The sequence below is a fragment of the Lissotriton vulgaris genome, chromosome 11, assembly GCF_964263255.1.
Source record: "Lissotriton vulgaris chromosome 11, aLisVul1.2, whole genome shotgun sequence".
Taxonomy (NCBI): domain Eukaryota; kingdom Metazoa; phylum Chordata; class Amphibia; order Caudata; family Salamandridae; genus Lissotriton; species Lissotriton vulgaris.
In genome coordinates, this window is record NC_141699.1 from 737,713,630 (window position 1) to 737,741,055 (window position 27,426).

A 27,426-nucleotide genomic window follows, 5' to 3' on the forward strand; every position below is an offset into this window, starting at 1 on the left:
AAATGGTGCCCTGACATCATAATGCTACTGCAGGATGTCATCTGACATGAGGGCAAGCAATAGAATACATTTATCATGGTATTGAAATGGGTAGTAGGAAAGACAGGACTCCAGGCTGAAGGCAAAGATTGTGAGATTAAATAAACAAGGAAATTACATGAGATTTATTCATTAGTTTTATGGGGTCGGTGATCATAATATTCTCAGGTTCTCTATAGGTGAACTGATAGGGATTTGCAAGAATGAAGATGTCAGAATATGTTGTTTATAGATTTTCTCATTCCCACTAACTGTAGCAGAAACCTTCCTCCGTAAACTTATCAGATCACTTAATGGTCATTGGTGTACCATAACCTAAAAGAATTGCTGTGAGCAGGGTACGCTGTTGCTTTGGTAACAATGAGATATTTTTATCTACATTCTAATATAAGTGCTAGGGTTGTGTAGAGAGTGGTAGGAAAGGAGGATTGAGATTGACAGGTATGCTAGGTTGAAAATAATATTGAGATTTGAATTCTTTTTGAGCTGTGGATTTTCAAATATTATAGACGTCATAGTACTGATTAATAACCCTTAATCAAAATCTGTTTGTTGTTGTGTTGCATTAGTTTGGGAATATTCAGGTTCTGTTAATAGACTAACAGTGGACTTATCCATTTGCAGAATATATTGAATGACCAGCAGAGGCAATGTTGCAGAAGATGATTTCTCTGAGTTGCTGAACCCAAAAAAAAAAAAAAAAAAGTTCAGCAGCTTTCGGCTCGATTTACCTGTTTACATAATGAGTCAAACTCTCAATTTACCATTTTGCTTGTCCTTAAAAGAAGTTCAATGCATCTGATGGCTCTCAGCTCCTTTTAGTGGGGTATTACGCAAGAATATTATTTGTCAAGACTGAAGAGTTATGGATGGCACCATGGTCATCAGGATAGCTTTTCAAAGATGTTGATTGTCTACAAGGCTGACAATCCTACTTTAAATACTTGTTCTAACAATATGTCAACAGAGAAAATTAGTGTCTTTGAGGTTGAAATGAGGTGTTTTATATTGGAGCAATTGACTTACTCTCGCATGGAGGGAAGCTAATTTAACCTTCCTACCTTCACACTGCATGTGTGACTCTTATACTCAAGAAGGATTTCTCTTTAGGAGACTCTGTGTTCTTGTACCTCCAGACCCCTTTCAAAACAAGAGCCCAATGCTTTCAATATTGCAGAGTCCTTTCCCATTACACCTCCCACTTGGTTTGCAGTCATAATTACAGATCGTTACCTAGTGCGGAATTCCTAATGCCTCATTGTTCTGTGTAATTGTCACCCATGGCAATTGGTCAAATGGTGCCCTGACATCATAATGCTACTGCAGGATGTCATCTGACATGAGGGCAAGCAATAGAATACATTTATCATGGTATTGAAATGGGTAGTAGGAAAGACAGGACTCCAGGCTGAAGGCAAAGATTGTGAGATTAAATAAACAAGGAAATTACATGAGATTTATTCATTAGTTTTATGGTGTCGGTGATCATAATATTCTCAAGTTCTCTCTAGGTGAACTGATAGGGATTTGCAAGAATGAAGATGTCAGAATATGTTGTTTATAGCTTTTCTCATTCCCACTAACTGTAGCAGAAACCTTCCTCCGTAAACTTATCAGATCACTTAATGGTCATTGGTGTACCATAACCTAAAAGAATTGCTGTGAGCAGGGTACGCTGTCACTTGGATAGCAATGAGATCTTTTTATCTACATTCTAATATAGGTGCTAGGGTTGAGTAGAGAGTGGTAGGAAAGGAGGATTAAGATTGACAGGTATGCTAGGTTGAAAATAATATTGAGATTTGAATTCTTTTTGAGCTGTGGATTTTCAAATATTATAGACGTCATAGTACTGATTAATAACCCTTAATCAAAATCTGTTTGTTTTTGTGTTGCATTAGTTTGGGAATATTCAGGTTCTGTTAATAGACTAACAGTGGACTTTTCCATTTGCAGAATATATTGAATGACCAGCAGAGGCAGTGTTGCAGAAGATGATTTCTCTGAGTTGCTGAACCCAAAACAAAACAAAAAAAAAAGTTCAGCAGCTTTCGGCTCGATTTACCAGTTTACATGGTGAGTCAAATTCTCAATTTACCATTTTGCTTGTCCTTAAAAGAAGTTCAAGGCATCTGATGGCTCTCAGCTCCTTTTAGTGGGGTATTACGCAAGAATATTATTTGTCAAGACTGAAGCGATATGGATGGCGCCATGGTCATCAGGATAGCTTTTCAAAGATGTTGATTGTCTACAAGGCTGACAATCCTACTTTAAATACTTGTTCTAACAATATGTCAACAGAGAAAATTAGTGTCTTTGAGGTTGAAATGAGGTGTCTTATATTGGAGCAATTGACTTACTCTCGCATGGAGGGAAGCTAATTTAACCTTCCTACCTTCACACTGCATGTGTGACTCTTATACTCAAGAAGGATTTCTCTTTAGGAGACTCTGTGTTCTTGTAACTCCAGACCCCTTTCAAAACAGGAGCCCAATGCTTTCAATATTGCAGAGTCCTTTCCCATTACACCTCCCACTTGGTTTCCAGTCATAATTACAGATCGTTACCTAGTGCGGAATTCCTAATGCCTCATTGTTCTGTGTAATTGTCACCCATGGCAATTGGTCAAATGGTGCCCTGACATCATAATGCTACTGCAGGATGTCATCTGACATGAGGGCAAGCAATAGAATACATTTATCATGGTATTGAAATGGGTAGTAGGAAAGACAGGACTCCAGGCTGAAGGCAAAGATTGTGAGATTAAATAAACAAGGAAATTACATGAGATTTATTCATTAGTTTTATGGTGTCGGTGATCATAATATTCTCAAGTTCTCTCTAGGTGAACTGATAGGGATTTGCAAGAATGAAGATGTCAGAATATGTTGTTTATAGCTTTTCTCATTCCCACTAACTGTAGCAGAAACCTTCCTCCGTAAACTTATCAGATCACTTAATGGTCATTGGTGTACCATAACCTAAAAGAATTGCTGTGAGCAGGGTACGCTGTTGCTTTGGTAGCAATGAGATCTTTTTATCTACATTCTAATATAGGTGCTAGGGTTGTGTAGAGAGTGGTAGGAAAGGAGGATTAAGATTGACAGGTATGCTAGGTTGAAAATAATATTGAGATTTGAATTCTTTTTGAGCTGTGGATTTTCAAATATTATAGACGTCATAGTACTGATTAATAACCCTTTATCAAAATCTGTTTGTTGTTGTGTTGCATTAGTTTGGGAATATTCTGTTAATAGACTAACAGTGGACTTTTCCATTTGCAGAATATATTGAATGACCAGCAGAGGCAGTGTTGCAGAAGATGATTTCTCTGAGTTGCTGAACCCAAAACAAAACAAAAAAAAAATTTCAGCAGCTTTCGGCTCGATTTACCAGTTTACATGGTGAGTCAAACTCTCAATTTACCATTTTGCTTGTCCTTAAAAGAAGTTCAAGGCATCTGATGGCTCTCAGCTCCTTTTAGTGGGGTATTACGCAAGAATATTATTTGTCAAGACTGAAGCGATATGGATGGCGCCATGGTCATCAGGATAGCTTTTCAAAGATGTTGATTGTCTACAAGGCTGACAATCCTACTTTAAATACTTGTTCTAACAATATGTCAACAGAGAAAATTAGTGTCTTTGAGGTTGAAATGAGGTGTCTTATATTGGAGCAATTGACTTACTCTCGCATGGAGGGAAGCTAATTTAACCTTCCTACCTTCACACTGCATGTGTGACTCTTATACTCAAGAAGGATTTCTCTTTAGGAGACTCTGTGTTCTTGTAACTCCAGACCCCTTTCAAAACAGGAGCCCAATGCTTTCAATATTGCAGAGTCCTTTCCCATTACACCTCCCACTTGGCTTGCAGTCATAATTACAGATCATAATATTCTCAGGTTCTCTATAGGTGAACTGATAGGGATTTGCAAGAATGAAGATGTCAGAATATGTTGTTTATATCTTTTCTCATTCCCACTAACTGTAGCAGTCATAATTACAGATCGTTACCTAGTGCGGAATTCCTAATGCCTCATTGTTCTGTGTAATTGTCACCCATGGCAATTGGTCAAATGGTGCCCTGACATCATAATGCTACTGCAGGATGTCATCTGACATGAGGGCAAGCAATAGAATACATTTATCATGGTATTGAAATGGGTAGTAGGAAAGACAGGACTCCAGGCTGAAGGCAAAGATTGTGAGATTAAATAAACAAGGAAATTACATGAGATTTATTCATTAGTTTTATGGGGTCGGTGATCATAATATTCTCAGGTTCTCTATAGGTGAACTGATAGGGATTTGCAAGAATGAAGATGTCAGAATATGTTGTTTATAGATTTTCTCATTCCCACTAACTGTAGCAGAAACCTTCCTCCGTAAACTTATCAGATCACTTAATGGTCATTGGTGTACCATAACCTAAAAGAATTGCTGTGAGCAGGGTACGCTGTTGCTTTGGTAACAATGAGATATTTTTATCTACATTCTAATATAAGTGCTAGGGTTGTGTAGAGAGTGGTAGGAAAGGAGGATTGAGATTGACAGGTATGCTAGGTTGAAAATAATATTGAGATTTGAATTCTTTTTGAGCTGTGGATTTTCAAATATTATAGACGTCATAGTACTGATTAATAACCCTTAATCAAAATCTGTTTGTTGTTGTGTTGCATTAGTTTGGGAATATTCAGGTTCTGTTAATAGACTAACAGTGGACTTATCCATTTGCAGAATATATTGAATGACCAGCAGAGGCAATGTTGCAGAAGATGATTTCTCTGAGTTGCTGAACCCAAAAAAAAAAAAAAAAAAGTTCAGCAGCTTTCGGCTCGATTTACCTGTTTACATAATGAGTCAAACTCTCAATTTACCATTTTGCTTGTCCTTAAAAGAAGTTCAATGCATCTGATGGCTCTCAGCTCCTTTTAGTGGGGTATTACGCAAGAATATTATTTGTCAAGACTGAAGAGTTATGGATGGCACCATGGTCATCAGGATAGCTTTTCAAAGATGTTGATTGTCTACAAGGCTGACAATCCTACTTTAAATACTTGTTCTAACAATATGTCAACAGAGAAAATTAGTGTCTTTGAGGTTGAAATGAGGTGTTTTATATTGGAGCAATTGACTTACTCTCGCATGGAGGGAAGCTAATTTAACCTTCCTACCTTCACACTGCATGTGTGACTCTTATACTCAAGAAGGATTTCTCTTTAGGAGACTCTGTGTTCTTGTACCTCCAGACCCCTTTCAAAACAAGAGCCCAATGCTTTCAATATTGCAGAGTCCTTTCCCATTACACCTCCCACTTGGTTTGCAGTCATAATTACAGATCGTTACCTAGTGCGGAATTCCTAATGCCTCATTGTTCTGTGTAATTGTCACCCATGGCAATTGGTCAAATGGTGCCCTGACATCATAATGCTACTGCAGGATGTCATCTGACATGAGGGCAAGCAATAGAATACATTTATCATGGTATTGAAATGGGTAGTAGGAAAGACAGGACTCCAGGCTGAAGGCAAAGATTGTGAGATTAAATAAACAAGGAAATTACATGAGATTTATTCATTAGTTTTATGGTGTCGGTGATCATAATATTCTCAAGTTCTCTCTAGGTGAACTGATAGGGATTTGCAAGAATGAAGATGTCAGAATATGTTGTTTATAGCTTTTCTCATTCCCACTAACTGTAGCAGAAACCTTCCTCCGTAAACTTATCAGATCACTTAATGGTCATTGGTGTACCATAACCTAAAAGAATTGCTGTGAGCAGGGTACGCTGTCGCTTGGATAGCAATGAGATCTTTTTATCTACATTCTAATATAGGTGCTAGGGTTGAGTAGAGAGTGGTAGGAAAGGAGGATTAAGATTGACAGGTATGCTAGGTTGAAAATAATATTGAGATTTGAATTCTTTTTGAGCTGTGGATTTTCAAATATTATAGACGTCATAGTACTGATTAATAACCCTTAATCAAAATCTGTTTGTTTTTGTGTTGCATTAGTTTGGGAATATTCAGGTTCTGTTAATAGACTAACAGTGGACTTTTCCATTTGCAGAATATATTGAATGACCAGCAGAGGCAGTGTTGCAGAAGATGATTTCTCTGAGTTGCTGAACCCAAAACAAAACAAAAAAAAAAGTTCAGCAGCTTTCGGCTCGATTTACCAGTTTACATGGTGAGTCAAATTCTCAATTTACCATTTTGCTTGTCCTTAAAAGAAGTTCAAGGCATCTGATGGCTCTCAGCTCCTTTTAGTGGGGTATTACGCAAGAATATTATTTGTCAAGACTGAAGCGATATGGATGGCGCCATGGTCATCAGGATAGCTTTTCAAAGATGTTGATTGTCTACAAGGCTGACAATCCTACTTTAAATACTTGTTCTAACAATATGTCAACAGAGAAAATTAGTGTCTTTGAGGTTGAAATGAGGTGTCTTATATTGGAGCAATTGACTTACTCTCGCATGGAGGGAAGCTAATTTAACCTTCCTACCTTCACACTGCATGTGTGACTCTTATACTCAAGAAGGATTTCTCTTTAGGAGACTCTGTGTTCTTGTAACTCCAGACCCCTTTCAAAACAGGAGCCCAATGCTTTCAATATTGCAGAGTCCTTTCCCATTACACCTCCCACTTGGTTTCCAGTCATAATTACAGATCGTTACCTAGTGCGGAATTCCTAATGCCTCATTGTTCTGTGTAATTGTCACCCATGGCAATTGGTCAAATGGTGCCCTGACATCATAATGCTACTGCAGGATGTCATCTGACATGAGGGCAAGCAATAGAATACATTTATCATGGTATTGAAATGGGTAGTAGGAAAGACAGGACTCCAGGCTGAAGGCAAAGATTGTGAGATTAAATAAACAAGGAAATTACATGAGATTTATTCATTAGTTTTATGGTGTCGGTGATCATAATATTCTCAAGTTCTCTCTAGGTGAACTGATAGGGATTTGCAAGAATGAAGATGTCAGAATATGTTGTTTATAGCTTTTCTCATTCCCACTAACTGTAGCAGAAACCTTCCTCCGTAAACTTATCAGATCACTTAATGGTCATTGGTGTACCATAACCTAAAAGAATTGCTGTGAGCAGGGTACGCTGTCACTTGGATAGCAATGAGATCTTTTTATCTACATTCTAATATAGGTGCTAGGGTTGAGTAGAGAGTGGTAGGAAAGGAGGATTAAGATTGACAGGTATGCTAGGTTGAAAATAATATTGAGATTTGAATTCTTTTTGAGCTGTGGATTTTCAAATATTATAGACGTCATAGTACTGATTAATAACCCTTTATCAAAATCTGTTTGTTGTTGTGTTGCATTAGTTTGGGAATATTCAGGTTCTGTTAATAGACTAACAGTGGACTTTTCCATTTGCAGAATATATTGAATGACCAGCAGAGGCAGTGTTGCAGAAGATGATTTCTCTGAGTTGCTGAACCCAAAACAAAACAAAAAAAAGTTCAGCAGCTTTCGGCTCGATTTACCTGTTTACATGGTGAGTCAAACTCTCAATTTACCATTTTGCTTGTCCTTAAAAGAAGTTCAATGCATCTGATGGCTCTCAGCTCCTTTTAGTGGGGTATTACGCAAGAATATTATTTGTCAAGACTGAAGAGATATGGATGGCACCATGGTCATCAGGATAGCTTTTCAAAGATGTTGATTGTCTAAAAGGCTGACAATCCTACTTTAAATACTTGTTCTAACAAAATGTCAACAGAGAAAATTAGTGTCTTTGAGGTTGAAATGAGGTGTCTTATATTGGAGCAATTGACTTACTCTCGCATGGAGGGAAGCTAATTTAACCTTCCTCCCTTCACACTGCATGTGTGACTCTTATACTCAAGAAGGATTGCTCTTTAGGATACTCTGTGTTCTTGTACCTCCAGACCCCTTTCAAAACAGGAGCCCAATGCTTTCAATATTGCAGAGTACTTTTCCATTACACCTCCCACTTGGTTTGCAGTCATAATTACAGATCGTTACCTAGTGCGGAATTCCTAATGCCTCATTGTTCTGTGTAATTGTCACCCATGGCAATTGGTCAAATGGTGCCCTGACATCATAATGCTACTGCAGGATGTCATCTGACATGAGGGCAAGCAATAGAATACATTTATCATGGTATTGAAATGGGTAGTAGGAAAGACAGGACTCCAGGCTGAAGGCAAAGATTGTGAGATTAAATAAACAAGGAAATTACATGAGATTTATTCATTAGTTTTATGGGGTCGGTGATCATAATATTCTCAGGTTCTCTATAGGTGAACTGATAGGGATTTGCAAGAATGAAGATGTCAGAATATGTTGTTTATAGATTTTCTCATTCCCACTAACTGTAGCAGAAACCTTCCTCCGTAAACTTATCAGATCACTTAATGGTCATTGGTGTACCATAACCTAAAAGAATTGCTGTGAGCAGGGTACGCTGTTGCTTTGGTAGCAATGAGATCTTTTTATCTACATTCTAATATAGGTGCTAGGGTTGTGTAGAGAGTGGTAGGAAAGGAGGATTAAGATTGACAGGTATGCTAGGTTGAAAATAATATTGAGATTTGAATTCTTTTTGAGCTGTGGATTTTCAAATATTATAGACGTCATAGTACTGATTAATAACCCTTAATCAAAATCTGTTTGTTGTTGTGTTGCATTAGTTTGGGAATATTCAGGTTCTGTTAATAGACTAACAGTGGACTTATCCATTTGCAGAATATATTGAATGACCAGCAGAGGCAATGTTGCAGAAGATGATTTCTCTGAGTTGCTGAACCCAAAAAAAAAAAAAAAAAAGTTCAGCAGCTTTCGGCTCGATTTACCTGTTTACATGGTGAGTCAAACTCTCAATTTACCATTTTGCTTGTCCTTAAAAGAAGTTCAATGCATCTGATGGCTCTCAGCTCCTTTTAGTGGGGTATTACGCAAGAATATTATTTGTCAAGACTGAAGAGTTATGGATGGCACCATGGTCATCAGGATAGCTTTTCAAAGATGTTGATTGTCTACAAGGCTGACAATCCTACTTTAAATACTTGTTCTAACAATATGTCAACAGAGAAAATTAGTGTCTTTGAGGTTGAAATGAGGTGTCTTATATTGGAGCAATTGACTTACTCTCGCATGGAGGGAAGCTAATTTAACCTTCCTACCTTCGCACTGCATGTGTGACTCTTATACTCAAGAAGGATTTCTCTTTAGGAGACTCTGTGTTCTTGTACCTCCAGACCCCTTTCAAAACAGGAGCCCAATGCTTTCAATATTGCAGAGTCCTTTCCCATTACACCTCCCACTTGGTTTGCAGTCATAATTACAGATCGTTACCTAGTGCGGAATTCCTAATGCCTCATTGTTCTGTGTAATTGTCACCCATGGCAATTGGTCAAATGGTGCCCTGACATCATAATGCTACTGCAGGATGTCATCTGACATGAGGGCAAGCAATAGAATACATTTATCATGGTATTGAAATGGGTAGTAGGAAAGACAGGACTCCAGGCTGAAGGCAAAGATTGTGAGATTAAATAAACAAGGAAATTACATGAGATTTATTCATTAGTTTTATGGTGTCGGTGATCATAATATTCTCAGGTTCTCTATAGGTGAACTGATAGGGATTTGCAAGAATGAAGATGTCAGAATATGTTGTTTATAGATTTTCTCATTCCCACTAACTGTAGCAGAAACCTTCCTCCGTAAACTTATCAGATCACTTAATGGTCATTGGTGTACCATAACCTAAAAGAATTGCTGTGAGCAGGGTACGCTGTTGCTTTGGTAGCAATGAGATCTTTTTATCTACATTCTAATATAGGTGCTAGGGTTGTGTAGAGAGTGGTAGGAAAGGAGGATTAAGATTGACAGGTATGCTAGGTTGAAAATAATATTGAGATTTGAATTCTTTTTGAGCTGTGGATTTTCAAATATTATAGACGTCATAGTACTGATTAATAACCCTTTATCAAAATCTGTTTGTTGTTGTGTTGCATTAGTTTGGGAATATTCTGTTAATAGACTAACAGTGGACTTTTCCATTTGCAGAATATATTGAATGACCAGCAGAGGCAGTGTTGCAGAAGATGATTTCTCTGAGTTGCTGAACCCAAAACAAAACAAAAAAAAAATTTCAGCAGCTTTCGGCTCGATTTACCAGTTTACATGGTGAGTCAAACTCTCAATTTACCATTTTGCTTGTCCTTAAAAGAAGTTCAAGGCATCTGATGGCTCTCAGCTCCTTTTAGTGGGGTATTACGCAAGAATATTATTTGTCAAGACTGAAGCGATATGGATGGCGCCATGGTCATCAGGATAGCTTTTCAAAGATGTTGATTGTCTACAAGGCTGACAATCCTACTTTAAATACTTGTTCTAACAATATGTCAACAGAGAAAATTAGTGTCTTTGAGGTTGAAATGAGGTGTCTTATATTGGAGCAATTGACTTACTCTCGCATGGAGGGAAGCTAATTTAACCTTCCTACCTTCACACTGCATGTGTGACTCTTATACTCAAGAAGGATTTCTCTTTAGGAGACTCTGTGTTCTTGTAACTCCAGACCCCTTTCAAAACAGGAGCCCAATGCTTTCAATATTGCAGAGTCCTTTCCCATTACACCTCCCACTTGGCTTGCAGTCATAATTACAGATCATAATATTCTCAGGTTCTCTATAGGTGAACTGATAGGGATTTGCAAGAATGAAGATGTCAGAATATGTTGTTTATATCTTTTCTCATTCCCACTAACTGTAGCAGTCATAATTACAGATCGTTACCTAGTGCGGAATTCCTAATGCCTCATTGTTCTGTGTAATTGTCACCCATGGCAATTGGTCAAATGGTGCCCTGACATCATAATGCTACTGCAGGATGTCATCTGACATGAGGGCAAGCAATAGAATACATTTATCATGGTATTGAAATGGGTAGTAGGAAAGACAGGACTCCAGGCTGAAGGCAAAGATTGTGAGATTAAATAAACAAGGAAATTACATGAGATTTATTCATTAGTTTTATGGGGTCGGTGATCATAATATTCTCAGGTTCTCTATAGGTGAACTGATAGGGATTTGCAAGAATGAAGATGTCAGAATATGTTGTTTATAGATTTTCTCATTCCCACTAACTGTAGCAGAAACCTTCCTCCGTAAACTTATCAGATCACTTAATGGTCATTGGTGTACCATAACCTAAAAGAATTGCTGTGAGCAGGGTACGCTGTTGCTTTGGTAACAATGAGATATTTTTATCTACATTCTAATATAAGTGCTAGGGTTGTGTAGAGAGTGGTAGGAAAGGAGGATTGAGATTGACAGGTATGCTAGGTTGAAAATAATATTGAGATTTGAATTCTTTTTGAGCTGTGGATTTTCAAATATTATAGACGTCATAGTACTGATTAATAACCCTTAATCAAAATCTGTTTGTTGTTGTGTTGCATTAGTTTGGGAATATTCAGGTTCTGTTAATAGACTAACAGTGGACTTATCCATTTGCAGAATATATTGAATGACCAGCAGAGGCAATGTTGCAGAAGATGATTTCTCTGAGTTGCTGAACCCAAAAAAAAAAAAAAAAAAGTTCAGCAGCTTTCGGCTCGATTTACCTGTTTACATAATGAGTCAAACTCTCAATTTACCATTTTGCTTGTCCTTAAAAGAAGTTCAATGCATCTGATGGCTCTCAGCTCCTTTTAGTGGGGTATTACGCAAGAATATTATTTGTCAAGACTGAAGAGTTATGGATGGCACCATGGTCATCAGGATAGCTTTTCAAAGATGTTGATTGTCTACAAGGCTGACAATCCTACTTTAAATACTTGTTCTAACAATATGTCAACAGAGAAAATTAGTGTCTTTGAGGTTGAAATGAGGTGTTTTATATTGGAGCAATTGACTTACTCTCGCATGGAGGGAAGCTAATTTAACCTTCCTACCTTCACACTGCATGTGTGACTCTTATACTCAAGAAGGATTTCTCTTTAGGAGACTCTGTGTTCTTGTACCTCCAGACCCCTTTCAAAACAAGAGCCCAATGCTTTCAATATTGCAGAGTCCTTTCCCATTACACCTCCCACTTGGTTTGCAGTCATAATTACAGATCGTTACCTAGTGCGGAATTCCTAATGCCTCATTGTTCTGTGTAATTGTCACCCATGGCAATTGGTCAAATGGTGCCCTGACATCATAATGCTACTGCAGGATGTCATCTGACATGAGGGCAAGCAATAGAATACATTTATCATGGTATTGAAATGGGTAGTAGGAAAGACAGGACTCCAGGCTGAAGGCAAAGATTGTGAGATTAAATAAACAAGGAAATTACATGAGATTTATTCATTAGTTTTATGGTGTCGGTGATCATAATATTCTCAAGTTCTCTCTAGGTGAACTGATAGGGATTTGCAAGAATGAAGATGTCAGAATATGTTGTTTATAGCTTTTCTCATTCCCACTAACTGTAGCAGAAACCTTCCTCCGTAAACTTATCAGATCACTTAATGGTCATTGGTGTACCATAACCTAAAAGAATTGCTGTGAGCAGGGTACGCTGTCACTTGGATAGCAATGAGATCTTTTTATCTACATTCTAATATAGGTGCTAGGGTTGAGTAGAGAGTGGTAGGAAAGGAGGATTAAGATTGACAGGTATGCTAGGTTGAAAATAATATTGAGATTTGAATTCTTTTTGAGCTGTGGATTTTCAAATATTATAGACGTCATAGTACTGATTAATAACCCTTAATCAAAATCTGTTTGTTTTTGTGTTGCATTAGTTTGGGAATATTCAGGTTCTGTTAATAGACTAACAGTGGACTTTTCCATTTGCAGAATATATTGAATGACCAGCAGAGGCAGTGTTGCAGAAGATGATTTCTCTGAGTTGCTGAACCCAAAACAAAACAAAAAAAAAAGTTCAGCAGCTTTCGGCTCGATTTACCAGTTTACATGGTGAGTCAAATTCTCAATTTACCATTTTGCTTGTCCTTAAAAGAAGTTCAAGGCATCTGATGGCTCTCAGCTCCTTTTAGTGGGGTATTACGCAAGAATATTATTTGTCAAGACTGAAGCGATATGGATGGCGCCATGGTCATCAGGATAGCTTTTCAAAGATGTTGATTGTCTACAAGGCTGACAATCCTACTTTAAATACTTGTTCTAACAATATGTCAACAGAGAAAATTAGTGTCTTTGAGGTTGAAATGAGGTGTCTTATATTGGAGCAATTGACTTACTCTCGCATGGAGGGAAGCTAATTTAACCTTCCTACCTTCACACTGCATGTGTGACTCTTATACTCAAGAAGGATTTCTCTTTAGGAGACTCTGTGTTCTTGTAACTCCAGACCCCTTTCAAAACAGGAGCCCAATGCTTTCAATATTGCAGAGTCCTTTCCCATTACACCTCCCACTTGGTTTCCAGTCATAATTACAGATCGTTACCTAGTGCGGAATTCCTAATGCCTCATTGTTCTGTGTAATTGTCACCCATGGCAATTGGTCAAATGGTGCCCTGACATCATAATGCTACTGCAGGATGTCATCTGACATGAGGGCAAGCAATAGAATACATTTATCATGGTATTGAAATGGGTAGTAGGAAAGACAGGACTCCAGGCTGAAGGCAAAGATTGTGAGATTAAATAAACAAGGAAATTACATGAGATTTATTCATTAGTTTTATGGTGTCGGTGATCATAATATTCTCAAGTTCTCTCTAGGTGAACTGATAGGGATTTGCAAGAATGAAGATGTCAGAATATGTTGTTTATAGCTTTTCTCATTCCCACTAACTGTAGCAGAAACCTTCCTCCGTAAACTTATCAGATCACTTAATGGTCATTGGTGTACCATAACCTAAAAGAATTGCTGTGAGCAGGGTACGCTGTCACTTGGATAGCAATGAGATCTTTTTATCTACATTCTAATATAGGTGCTAGGGTTGAGTAGAGAGTGGTAGGAAAGGAGGATTAAGATTGACAGGTATGCTAGGTTGAAAATAATATTGAGATTTGAATTCTTTTTGAGCTGTGGATTTTCAAATATTATAGACGTCATAGTACTGATTAATAACCCTTTATCAAAATCTGTTTGTTGTTGTGTTGCATTAGTTTGGGAATATTCAGGTTCTGTTAATAGACTAACAGTGGACTTTTCCATTTGCAGAATATATTGAATGACCAGCAGAGGCAGTGTTGCAGAAGATGATTTCTCTGAGTTGCTGAACCCAAAACAAAACAAAAAAAAGTTCAGCAGCTTTCGGCTCGATTTACCTGTTTACATGGTGAGTCAAACTCTCAATTTACCATTTTGCTTGTCCTTAAAAGAAGTTCAATGCATCTGATGGCTCTCAGCTCCTTTTAGTGGGGTATTACGCAAGAATATTATTTGTCAAGACTGAAGAGATATGGATGGCACCATGGTCATCAGGATAGCTTTTCAAAGATGTTGATTGTCTAAAAGGCTGACAATCCTACTTTAAATACTTGTTCTAACAAAATGTCAACAGAGAAAATTAGTGTCTTTGAGGTTGAAATGAGGTGTCTTATATTGGAGCAATTGACTTACTCTCGCATGGAGGGAAGCTAATTTAACCTTCCTCCCTTCACACTGCATGTGTGACTCTTATACTCAAGAAGGATTGCTCTTTAGGATACTCTGTGTTCTTGTACCTCCAGACCCCTTTCAAAACAGGAGCCCAATGCTTTCAATATTGCAGAGTACTTTTCCATTACACCTCCCACTTGGTTTGCAGTCATAATTACAGATCGTTACCTAGTGCGGAATTCCTAATGCCTCATTGTTCTGTGTAATTGTCACCCATGGCAATTGGTCAAATGGTGCCCTGACATCATAATGCTACTGCAGGATGTCATCTGACATGAGGGCAAGCAATAGAATACATTTATCATGGTATTGAAATGGGTAGTAGGAAAGACAGGACTCCAGGCTGAAGGCAAAGATTGTGAGATTAAATAAACAAGGAAATTACATGAGATTTATTCATTAGTTTTATGGGGTCGGTGATCATAATATTCTCAGGTTCTCTATAGGTGAACTGATAGGGATTTGCAAGAATGAAGATGTCAGAATATGTTGTTTATAGATTTTCTCATTCCCACTAACTGTAGCAGAAACCTTCCTCCGTAAACTTATCAGATCACTTAATGGTCATTGGTGTACCATAACCTAAAAGAATTGCTGTGAGCAGGGTACGCTGTTGCTTTGGTAGCAATGAGATCTTTTTATCTACATTCTAATATAGGTGCTAGGGTTGTGTAGAGAGTGGTAGGAAAGGAGGATTAAGATTGACAGGTATGCTAGGTTGAAAATAATATTGAGATTTGAATTCTTTTTGAGCTGTGGATTTTCAAATATTATAGACGTCATAGTACTGATTAATAACCCTTTATCAAAATCTGTTTGTTGTTGTGTTGCATTAGTTTGGGAATATTCAGGTTCTGTTAATAGACTAACAGTGGACTTTTCCATTTGCAGAATATATTGAATGACCAGCAGAGGCAGTGTTGCAGAAGATGATTTCTCTGAGTTGCTGAACCCAAAACAAAACAAAAAAAAAAGTTCAGCAGCTTTCGGCTCGATTTACCTGTTTACATGGTGAGTCAAACTCTCAATTTACCATTTTGCTTGTCCTTAAAAGAAGTTCAATGCATCTGATGGCTCTCAGCTCCTTTTAGTGGGGTATTACGCAAGAATATTATTTGTCAAGACTGAAGAGATATGGATGGCACCATGGTCATCAGGATAGCTTTTCAAAGATGTTGATTGTCTACAAGGCTGACAATCCTACTTTAAATACTTGTTCTAACAATATGTCAACAGAGAAAATTAGTGTCTTTGAGGTTGAAATGAGGTGTCTTATATTGGAGCAATTGACTTACTCTCGCATGGAGGGAAGCTAATTTAACCTTCCTACCTTCACACTGCATGTGTGACTCTTATACTCAAGAAGGATTTCTCTTTAGGAGACTCTGTGTTCTTGTACCTCCAGACCCCTTTCAAAACAGGAGCCCAATGCTTTCAATATTGCAGAGTCCTTTCCCATTACACCTCCCACTTGGTTTGCAGTCATAATTACAGATCGTTACCTAGTGCGGAATTCCTAATGCCTCATTGTTCTGTGTAATTGTCACCCATGGCAATTGGCCAAATGGTGCCCTGACATCATAATGCTACTGCAGGATGTCATCTGACATGAGGGCAAGCAATAGAATACATTTATCATGGTATTGAAATGGGTAGTAGGAAAGACAGGACTCCAGGCTGAAGGCAAAGATTGTGAGATTAAATAAACAAGGAAATTACATGAGATTTATTCATTAGTTTTATGGTGTCGGTGATCATAATATTCTCAAGTTCTCTCTAGGTGAACTGATAGGGATTTGCAAGAATGAAGATGTCAGAATATGTTGTTTATAGCTTTTCTCATTCCCACTAACTGTAGCAGAAACCTTCCTCCGTAAACTTATCAGATCACTTAATGGTCATTGGTGTACCATAACCTAAAAGAATTGCTGTGAGCAGGGTACGCTGTCACTTGGATAGCAATGAGATCTTTTTATCTACATTCTAATATAGGTGCTAGGGTTGAGTAGAGAGTGGTAGGAAAGGAGGATTAAGATTGACAGGTATGCTAGGTTGAAAATAATATTGAGATTTGAATTCTTTTTGAGCTGTGGATTTTCAAATATTATAGACGTCATAGTACTGATTAATAACCCTTTATCAAAATCTGTTTGTTGTTGTGTTGCATTAGTTTGGGAATATTCAGGTTCTGTTAATAGACTAACAGTGGACTTTTCCATTTGCAGAATATATTGAATGACCAGCAGAGGCAGTGTTGCAGAAGATGATTTCTCTGAGTTGCTGAACCCAAAACAAAACAAAAAAAAGTTCAGCAGCTTTCGGCTCGATTTACCTGTTTACATGGTGAGTCAAACTCTCAATTTACCATTTTGCTTGTCCTTAAAAGAAGTTCAATGCATCTGATGGCTCTCAGCTCCTTTTAGTGGGGTATTACGCAAGAATATTATTTGTCAAGACTGAAGAGATATGGATGGCACCATGGTCATCAGGATAGCTTTTCAAAGATGTTGATTGTCTAAAAGGCTGACAATCCTACTTTAAATACTTGTTCTAACAAAATGTCAACAGAGAAAATTAGTGTCTTTGAGGTTGAAATGAGGTGTCTTATATTGGAGCAATTGACTTACTCTCGCATGGAGGGAAGCTAATTTAACCTTCCTCCCTTCACACTGCATGTGTGACTCTTATACTCAAGAAGGATTGCTCTTTAGGATACTCTGTGTTCTTGTACCTCCAGACCCCTTTCAGAACAGGAGCCCAATGCTTTCAATATTGCAGAGTCCTTTTCCATTACACCTCCCACTTGGTTTGCAGTCATAATTACAGATCGTTACCTAGTGCGGAATTCCTAATGCCTCATTGTTCTGTGTAATTGTCACCCATGGCAATTGGTCAAATGGTGCCCTGACATCATAATGCTACTGCAGGATGTCATCTGACATGAGGGCAAGCAATAGAATACATTTATCATGGTATTGAAATGGGTAGTAGGAAAGACAGGACTCCAGGCTGAAGGCAAAGATTGTGAGATTAAATAAACAAGGAAATTACATGAGATTTATTCATTAGTTTTATGGGGTCGGTGATCATAATATTCTCAGGTTCTCTATAGGTGAACTGATAGGGATTTGCAAGAATGAAGATGTCAGAATATGTTGTTTATAGATTTTCTCATTCCCACTAACTGTAGCAGAAACCTTCCTCCGTAAACTTATCAGATCACTTAATGGTCATTGGTGTACCATAACCTAAAAGAATTGCTGTGAGCAGGGTACGCTGTTGCTTTGGTAGCAATGAGATCTTTTTATCTACATTCTAATATAGGTGCTAGGGTTGTGTAGAGAGTGGTAGGAAAGGAGGATTAAGATTGACAGGTATGCTAGGTTGAAAATAATATTGAGATTTGAATTCTTTTTGAGCTGTGGATTTTCAAATATTATAGACGTCATAGTACTGATTAATAACCCTTTATCAAAATCTGTTTGTTGTTGTGTTGCATTAGTTTGGGAATATTCAGGTTCTGTTAATAGACTAACAGTGGACTTTTCCATTTGCAGAATATATTGAATGACCAGCAGAGGCAGTGTTGCAGAAGATGATTTCTCTGAGTTGCTGAACCCAAAACAAAACAAAAAAAAGTTCAGCAGCTTTCGGCTCGATTTACCTGTTTACATGGTGAGTCAAACTCTCAATTTACCATTTTGCTTGTCCTTAAAAGAAGTTCAATGCATCTGATGGCTCTCAGCTCCTTTTAGTGGGGTATTACGCAAGAATATTATTTGTCAAGACTGAAGAGATATGGATGGCACCATGGTCATCAGGATAGCTTTTCAAAGATGTTGATTGTCTAAAAGGCTGACAATCCTACTTTAAATACTTGTTCTAACAAAATGTCAACAGAGAAAATTAGTGTCTTTGAGGTTGAAATGAGGTGTCTTATATTGGAGCAATTGACTTACTCTCGCATGGAGGGAAGCTAATTTAACCTTCCTCCCTTCACACTGCATGTGTGACTCTTATACTCAAGAAGGATTGCTCTTTAGGATACTCTGTGTTCTTGTACCTCCAGACCCCTTTCAGAACAGGAGCCCAATGCTTTCAATATTGCAGAGTCCTTTTCCATTACACCTCCCACTTGGTTTGCAGTCATAATTACAGATCGTTACCTAGTGCGGAATTCCTAATGCCTCATTGTTCTGTGTAATTGTCACCCATGGCAATTGGTCAAATGGTGCCCTGACATCATAATGCTACTGCAGGATGTCATCTGACATGAGGGCAAGCAATAGAATACATTTATCATGGTATTGAAATGGGTAGTAGGAAAGACAGGACTCCAGGCTGAAGGCAAAGATTGTGAGATTAAATAAACAAGGAAATTACATGAGATTTATTCATTAGTTTTATGGGGTCGGTGATCATAATATTCTCAGGTTCTCTATAGGTGAACTGATAGGGATTTGCAAGAATGAAGATGTCAGAATATGTTGTTTATAGATTTTCTCATTCCCACTAACTGTAGCAGAAACCTTCCTCCGTAAACTTATCAGATCACTTAATGGTCATTGGTGTACCATAACCTAAAAGAATTGCTGTGAGCAGGGTACGCTGTTGCTTTGGTAGCAATGAGATCTTTTTATCTACATTCTAATATAGGTGCTAGGGTTGTGTAGAGAGTGGTAGGAAAGGAGGATTAAGATTGACAGGTATGCTAGGTTGAAAATAATATTGAGATTTGAATTCTTTTTGAGCTGTGGATTTTCAAATATTATAGACGTCATAGTACTGATTAATAACCCTTTATCAAAATCTGTTTGTTGTTGTGTTGCATTAGTTTGGGAATATTCAGGTTCTGTTAATAGACTAACAGTGGACTTTTCCATTTGCAGAATATATTGAATGACCAGCAGAGGCAGTGTTGCAGAAGATGATTTCTCTGAGTTGCTGAACCCAAAACAAAACAAAAAAAAGTTCAGCAGCTTTCGGCTCGATTTACCTGTTTACATGGTGAGTCAAACTCTCAATTTACCATTTTGCTTGTCCTTAAAAGAAGTTCAATGCATCTGATGGCTCTCAGCTCCTTTTAGTGGGGTATTACGCAAGAATATTATTTGTCAAGACTGAAGAGATATGGATGGCACCATGGTCATCAGGATAGCTTTTCAAAGATGTTGATTGTCTACAAGGCTGACAATCCTACTTTAAATACTTGTTCTAACAATATGTCAACAGAGAAAATTAGTGTCTTTGAGGTTGAAATGAGGTGTCTTATATTGGAGCAATTGACTTACTCTCGCATGGAGGGAAGCTAATTTAACCTTCCTACCTTCACACTGCATGTGTGACTCTTATACTCAAGAAGGATTTCTCTTTAGGAGACTCTGTGTTCTTGTACCTCCAGACCCCTTTCAAAACAGGAGCCCAATGCTTTCAATATTGCAGAGTCCTTTCCCATTACACCTCCCACTTGGTTTGCAGTCATAATTACAGATCGTTACCTAGTGCGGAATTCCTAATGCCTCATTGTTCTGTGTAATTGTCACCCATGGCAATTGGTCAAATGGTGCCCTGACATCATAATGCTACTGCAGGATGTCATCTGACATGAGGGCAAGCAATAGAATACATTTATCATGGTATTGAAATGGGTAGTAGGAAAGACAGGACTCCAGGCTGAAGGCAAAGATTGTGAGATTAAATAAACAAGGAAATTACATGAGATTTATTCATTAGTTTTATGGTGTCGGTGATCATAATATTCTCAAGTTCTCTCTAGGTGAACTGATAGGGATTTGCAAGAATGAAGATGTCAGAATATGTTGTTTATAGCTTTTCTCATTCCCACTAACTGTAGCAGAAACCTTCCTCCGTAAACTTATCAGATCACTTAATGGTCATTGGTGTACCATAACCTAAAAGAATTGCTGTGAGCAGGGTACGCTGTCACTTGGATAGCAATGAGATCTTTTTATCTACATTCTAATATAGGTGCTAGGGTTGAGTAGAGAGTGGTAGGAAAGGAGGATTAAGATTGACAGGTATGCTAGGTTGAAAATAATATTGAGATTTGAATTCTTTTTGAGCTGTGGATTTTCAAATATTATAGACGTCATAGTACTGATTAATAACCCTTTATCAAAATCTGTTTGTTGTTGTGTTGCATTAGTTTGGGAATATTCAGGTTCTGTTAATAGACTAACAGTGGACTTTTCCATTTGCAGAATATATTGAATGACCAGCAGAGGCAGTGTTGCAGAAGATGATTTCTCTGAGTTGCTGAACCCAAAACAAAACAAAAAAAAAAGTTCAGCAGCTTTCGGCTCGATTTACCTGTTTACATGGTGAGTCAAACTCTCAATTTACCATTTTGCTTGTCCTTAAAAGAAGTTCAATGCATCTGATGGCTCTCAGCTCCTTTTAGTGGGGTATTACGCAAGAATATTATTTGTCAAGACTGAAGAGATATGGATGGCACCATGGTCATCAGGATAGCTTTTCAAAGATGTTGATTGTCTACAAGGCTGACAATCCTACTTTAAATACTTGTTCTAACAATATGTCAACAGAGAAAATTAGTGTCTTTGAGGTTGAAATGAGGTGTCTTATATTGGAGCAATTGACTTACTCTCGCATGGAGGGAAGCTAATTTAACCTTCCTACCTTCACACTGCATGTGTGACTCTTATACTCAAGAAGGATTTCTCTTTAGGAGACTCTGTGTTCTTGTACCTCCAGACCCCTTTCAAAACAGGAGCCCAATGCTTTCAATATTGCAGAGTCCTTTCCCATTACACCTCCCACTTGGTTTGCAGTCATAATTACAGATCGTTACCTAGTGCGGAATTCCTAATGCCTCATTGTTCTGTGTAATTGTCACCCATGGCAATTGGTCAAATGGTGCCCTGACATCATAATGCTACTGCAGGATGTCATCTGACATGAGGGCAAGCAATAGAATACATTTATCATGGTATTGAAATGGGTAGTAGGAAAGACAGGACTCCAGGCTGAAGGCAAAGATTGTGAGATTAAATAAACAAGGAAATTACATGAGATTTATTCATTAGTTTTATGGTGTCGGTGATCATAATATTCTCAAGTTCTCTCTAGGTGAACTGATAGGGATTTGCAAGAATGAAGATGTCAGAATATGTTGTTTATAGCTTTTCTCATTCCCACTAACTGTAGCAGAAACCTTCCTCCGTAAACTTATCAGATCACTTAATGGTCATTGGTGTACCATAACCTAAAAGAATTGCTGTGAGCAGGGTACGCTGTCACTTGGATAGCAATGAGATCTTTTTATCTACATTCTAATATAGGTGCTAGGGTTGAGTAGAGAGTGGTAGGAAAGGAGGATTAAGATTGACAGGTATGCTAGGTTGAAAATAATATTGAGATTTGAATTCTTTTTGAGCTGTGGATTTTCAAATATTATAGACGTCATAGTACTGATTAATAACCCTTTATCAAAATCTGTTTGTTGTTGTGTTGCATTAGTTTGGGAATATTCAGGTTCTGTTAATAGACTAACAGTGGACTTTTCCATTTGCAGAATATATTGAATGACCAGCAGAGGCAGTGTTGCAGAAGATGATTTCTCTGAGTTGCTGAACCCAAAACAAAACAAAAAAAAGTTCAGCAGCTTTCGGCTCGATTTACCTGTTTACATGGTGAGTCAAACTCTCAATTTACCATTTTGCTTGTCCTTAAAAGAAGTTCAATGCATCTGATGGCTCTCAGCTCCTTTTAGTGGGGTATTACGCAAGAATATTATTTGTCAAGACTGAAGAGATATGGATGGCACCATGGTCATCAGGATAGCTTTTCAAAGATGTTGATTGTCTACAAGGCTGACAATCCTACTTTAAATACTTGTTCTAACAATATGTCAACAGAGAAAATTAGTGTCTTTGAGGTTGAAATGAGGTGTCTTATATTGGAGCAATTGACTTACTCTCGCATGGAGGGAAGCTAATTTAACCTTCCTACCTTCACACTGCATGTGTGACTCTTATACTCAAGAAGGATTTCTCTTTAGGAGACTCTGTGTTCTTGTACCTCCAGACCCCTTTCAAAACAGGAGCCCAATGCTTTCAATATTGCAGAGTCCTTTCCCATTACACCTCCCACTTGGTTTGCAGTCATAATTACAGATCGTTACCTAGTGCGGAATTCCTAATGCCTCATTGTTCTGTGTAATTGTCACCCATGGCAATTGGTCAAATGGTGCCCTGACATCATAATGCTACTGCAGGATGTCATCTGACATGAGGGCAAGCAATAGAATACATTTATCATGGTATTGAAATGGGTAGTAGGAAAGACAGGACTCCAGGCTGAAGGCAAAGATTGTGAGATTAAATAAACAAGGAAATTACATGAGATTTATTCATTAGTTTTATGGTGTCGGTGATCATAATATTCTCAAGTTCTCTCTAGGTGAACTGATAGGGATTTGCAAGAATGAAGATGTCAGAATATGTTGTTTATAGCTTTTCTCATTCCCACTAACTGTAGCAGAAACCTTCCTCCGTAAACTTATCAGATCACTTAATGGTCATTGGTGTACCATAACCTAAAAGAATTGCTGTGAGCAGGGTACGCTGTCACTTGGATAGCAATGAGATCTTTTTATCTACATTCTAATATAGGTGCTAGGGTTGAGTAGAGAGTGGTAGGAAAGGAGGATTAAGATTGACAGGTATGCTAGGTTGAAAATAATATTGAGATTTGAATTCTTTTTGAGCTGTGGATTTTCAAATATTATAGACGTCATAGTACTGATTAATAACCCTTTATCAAAATCTGTTTGTTGTTGTGTTGCATTAGTTTGGGAATATTCAGGTTCTGTTAATAGACTAACAGTGGACTTTTCCATTTGCAGAATATATTGAATGACCAGCAGAGGCAGTGTTGCAGAAGATGATTTCTCTGAGTTGCTGAACCCAAAACAAAACAAAAAAAAGTTCAGCAGCTTTCGGCTCGATTTACCTGTTTACATGGTGAGTCAAACTCTCAATTTACCATTTTGCTTGTCCTTAAAAGAAGTTCAATGCATCTGATGGCTCTCAGCTCCTTTTAGTGGGGTATTACGCAAGAATATTATTTGTCAAGACTGAAGAGATATGGATGGCACCATGGTCATCAGGATAGCTTTTCAAAGATGTTGATTGTCTAAAAGGCTGACAATCCTACTTTAAATACTTGTTCTAACAAAATGTCAACAGAGAAAATTAGTGTCTTTGAGGTTGAAATGAGGTGTCTTATATTGGAGCAATTGACTTACTCTCGCATGGAGGGAAGCTAATTTAACCTTCCTCCCTTCACACTGCATGTGTGACTCTTATACTCAAGAAGGATTGCTCTTTAGGATACTCTGTGTTCTTGTACCTCCAGACCCCTTTCAGAACAGGAGCCCAATGCTTTCAATATTGCAGAGTCCTTTTCCATTACACCTCCCACTTGGTTTGCAGTCATAATTACAGATCGTTACCTAGTGCGGAATTCCTAATGCCTCATTGTTCTGTGTAATTGTCACCCATGGCAATTGGTCAAATGGTGCCCTGACATCATAATGCTACTGCAGGATGTCATCTGACATGAGGGCAAGCAATAGAATACATTTATCATGGTATTGAAATGGGTAGTAGGAAAGACAGGACTCCAGGCTGAAGGCAAAGATTGTGAGATTAAATAAACAAGGAAATTACATGAGATTTATTCATTAGTTTTATGGGGTCGGTGATCATAATATTCTCAGGTTCTCTATAGGTGAACTGATAGGGATTTGCAAGAATGAAGATGTCAGAATATGTTGTTTATAGATTTTCTCATTCCCACTAACTGTAGCAGAAACCTTCCTCCGTAAACTTATCAGATCACTTAATGGTCATTGGTGTACCATAACCTAAAAGAATTGCTGTGAGCAGGGTACGCTGTTGCTTTGGTAGCAATGAGATCTTTTTATCTACATTCTAATATAGGTGCTAGGGTTGTGTAGAGAGTGGTAGGAAAGGAGGATTAAGATTGACAGGTATGCTAGGTTGAAAATAATATTGAGATTTGAATTCTTTTTGAGCTGTGGATTTTCAAATATTATAGACGTCATAGTACTGATTAATAACCCTTTATCAAAATCTGTTTGTTGTTGTGTTGCATTAGTTTGGGAATATTCAGGTTCTGTTAATAGACTAACAGTGGACTTTTCCATTTGCAGAATATATTGAATGACCAGCAGAGGCAGTGTTGCAGAAGATGATTTCTCTGAGTTGCTGAACCCAAAACAAAACAAAAAAAAGTTCAGCAGCTTTCGGCTCGATTTACCTGTTTACATGGTGAGTCAAACTCTCAATTTACCATTTTGCTTGTCCTTAAAAGAAGTTCAATGCATCTGATGGCTCTCAGCTCCTTTTAGTGGGGTATTACGCAAGAATATTATTTGTCAAGACTGAAGAGATATGGATGGCACCATGGTCATCAGGATAGCTTTTCAAAGATGTTGATTGTCTACAAGGCTGACAATCCTACTTTAAATACTTGTTCTAACAATATGTCAACAGAGAAAATTAGTGTCTTTGAGGTTGAAATGAGGTGTCTTATATTGGAGCAATTGACTTACTCTCGCATGGAGGGAAGCTAATTTAACCTTCCTACCTTCACACTGCATGTGTGACTCTTATACTCAAGAAGGATTTCTCTTTAGGAGACTCTGTGTTCTTGTACCTCCAGACCCCTTTCAAAACAGGAGCCCAATGCTTTCAATATTGCAGAGTCCTTTCCCATTACACCTCCCACTTGGTTTGCAGTCATAATTACAGATCGTTACCTAGTGCGGAATTCCTAATGCCTCATTGTTCTGTGTAATTGTCACCCATGGCAATTGGTCAAATGGTGCCCTGACATCATAATGCTACTGCAGGATGTCATCTGACATGAGGGCAAGCAATAGAATACATTTATCATGGTATTGAAATGGGTAGTAGGAAAGACAGGACTCCAGGCTGAAGGCAAAGATTGTGAGATTAAATAAACAAGGAAATTACATGAGATTTATTCATTAGTTTTATGGTGTCGGTGATCATAATATTCTCAAGTTCTCTCTAGGTGAACTGATAGGGATTTGCAAGAATGAAGATGTCAGAATATGTTGTTTATAGCTTTTCTCATTCCCACTAACTGTAGCAGAAACCTTCCTCCGTAAACTTATCAGATCACTTAATGGTCATTGGTGTACCATAACCTAAAAGAATTGCTGTGAGCAGGGTACGCTGTCACTTGGATAGCAATGAGATCTTTTTATCTACATTCTAATATAGGTGCTAGGGTTGAGTAGAGAGTGGTAGGAAAGGAGGATTAAGATTGACAGGTATGCTAGGTTGAAAATAATATTGAGATTTGAATTCTTTTTGAGCTGTGGATTTTCAAATATTATAGACGTCATAGTACTGATTAATAACCCTTTATCAAAATCTGTTTGTTGTTGTGTTGCATTAGTTTGGGAATATTCAGGTTCTGTTAATAGACTAACAGTGGACTTTTCCATTTGCAGAATATATTGAATGACCAGCAGAGGCAGTGTTGCAGAAGATGATTTCTCTGAGTTGCTGAACCCAAAACAAAACAAAAAAAAGTTCAGCAGCTTTCGGCTCGATTTACCTGTTTACATGGTGAGTCAAACTCTCAATTTACCATTTTGCTTGTCCTTAAAAGAAGTTCAATGCATCTGATGGCTCTCAGCTCCTTTTAGTGGGGTATTACGCAAGAATATTATTTGTCAAGACTGAAGAGATATGGATGGCACCATGGTCATCAGGATAGCTTTTCAAAGATGTTGATTGTCTACAAGGCTGACAATCCTACTTTAAATACTTGTTCTAACAATATGTCAACAGAGAAAATTAGTGTCTTTGAGGTTGAAATGAGGTGTCTTATATTGGAGCAATTGACTTACTCTCGCATGGAGGGAAGCTAATTTAACCTTCCTACCTTCACACTGCATGTGTGACTCTTATACTCAAGAAGGATTTCTCTTTAGGAGACTCTGTGTTCTTGTACCTCCAGACCCCTTTCAAAACAGGAGCCCAATGCTTTCAATATTGCAGAGTCCTTTCCCATTACACCTCCCACTTGGTTTGCAGTCATAATTACAGATCGTTACCTAGTGCGGAATTCCTAATGCCTCATTGTTCTGTGTAATTGTCACCCATGGCAATTGGTCAAATGGTGCCCTGACATCATAATGCTACTGCAGGATGTCATCTGACATGAGGGCAAGCAATAGAATACATTTATCATGGTATTGAAATGGGTAGTAGGAAAGACAGGACTCCAGGCTGAAGGCAAAGATTGTGAGATTAAATAAACAAGGAAATTACATGAGATTTATTCATTAGTTTTATGGTGTCGGTGATCATAATATTCTCAAGTTCTCTCTAGGTGAACTGATAGGGATTTGCAAGAATGAAGATGTCAGAATATGTTGTTTATAGCTTTTCTCATTCCCACTAACTGTAGCAGAAACCTTCCTCCGTAAACTTATCAGATCACTTAATGGTCATTGGTGTACCATAACCTAAAAGAATTGCTGTGAGCAGGGTACGCTGTCACTTGGATAGCAATGAGATCTTTTTATCTACATTCTAATATAGGTGCTAGGGTTGAGTAGAGAGTGGTAGGAAAGGAGGATTAAGATTGACAGGTATGCTAGGTTGAAAATAATATTGAGATTTGAATTCTTTTTGAGCTGTGGATTTTCAAATATT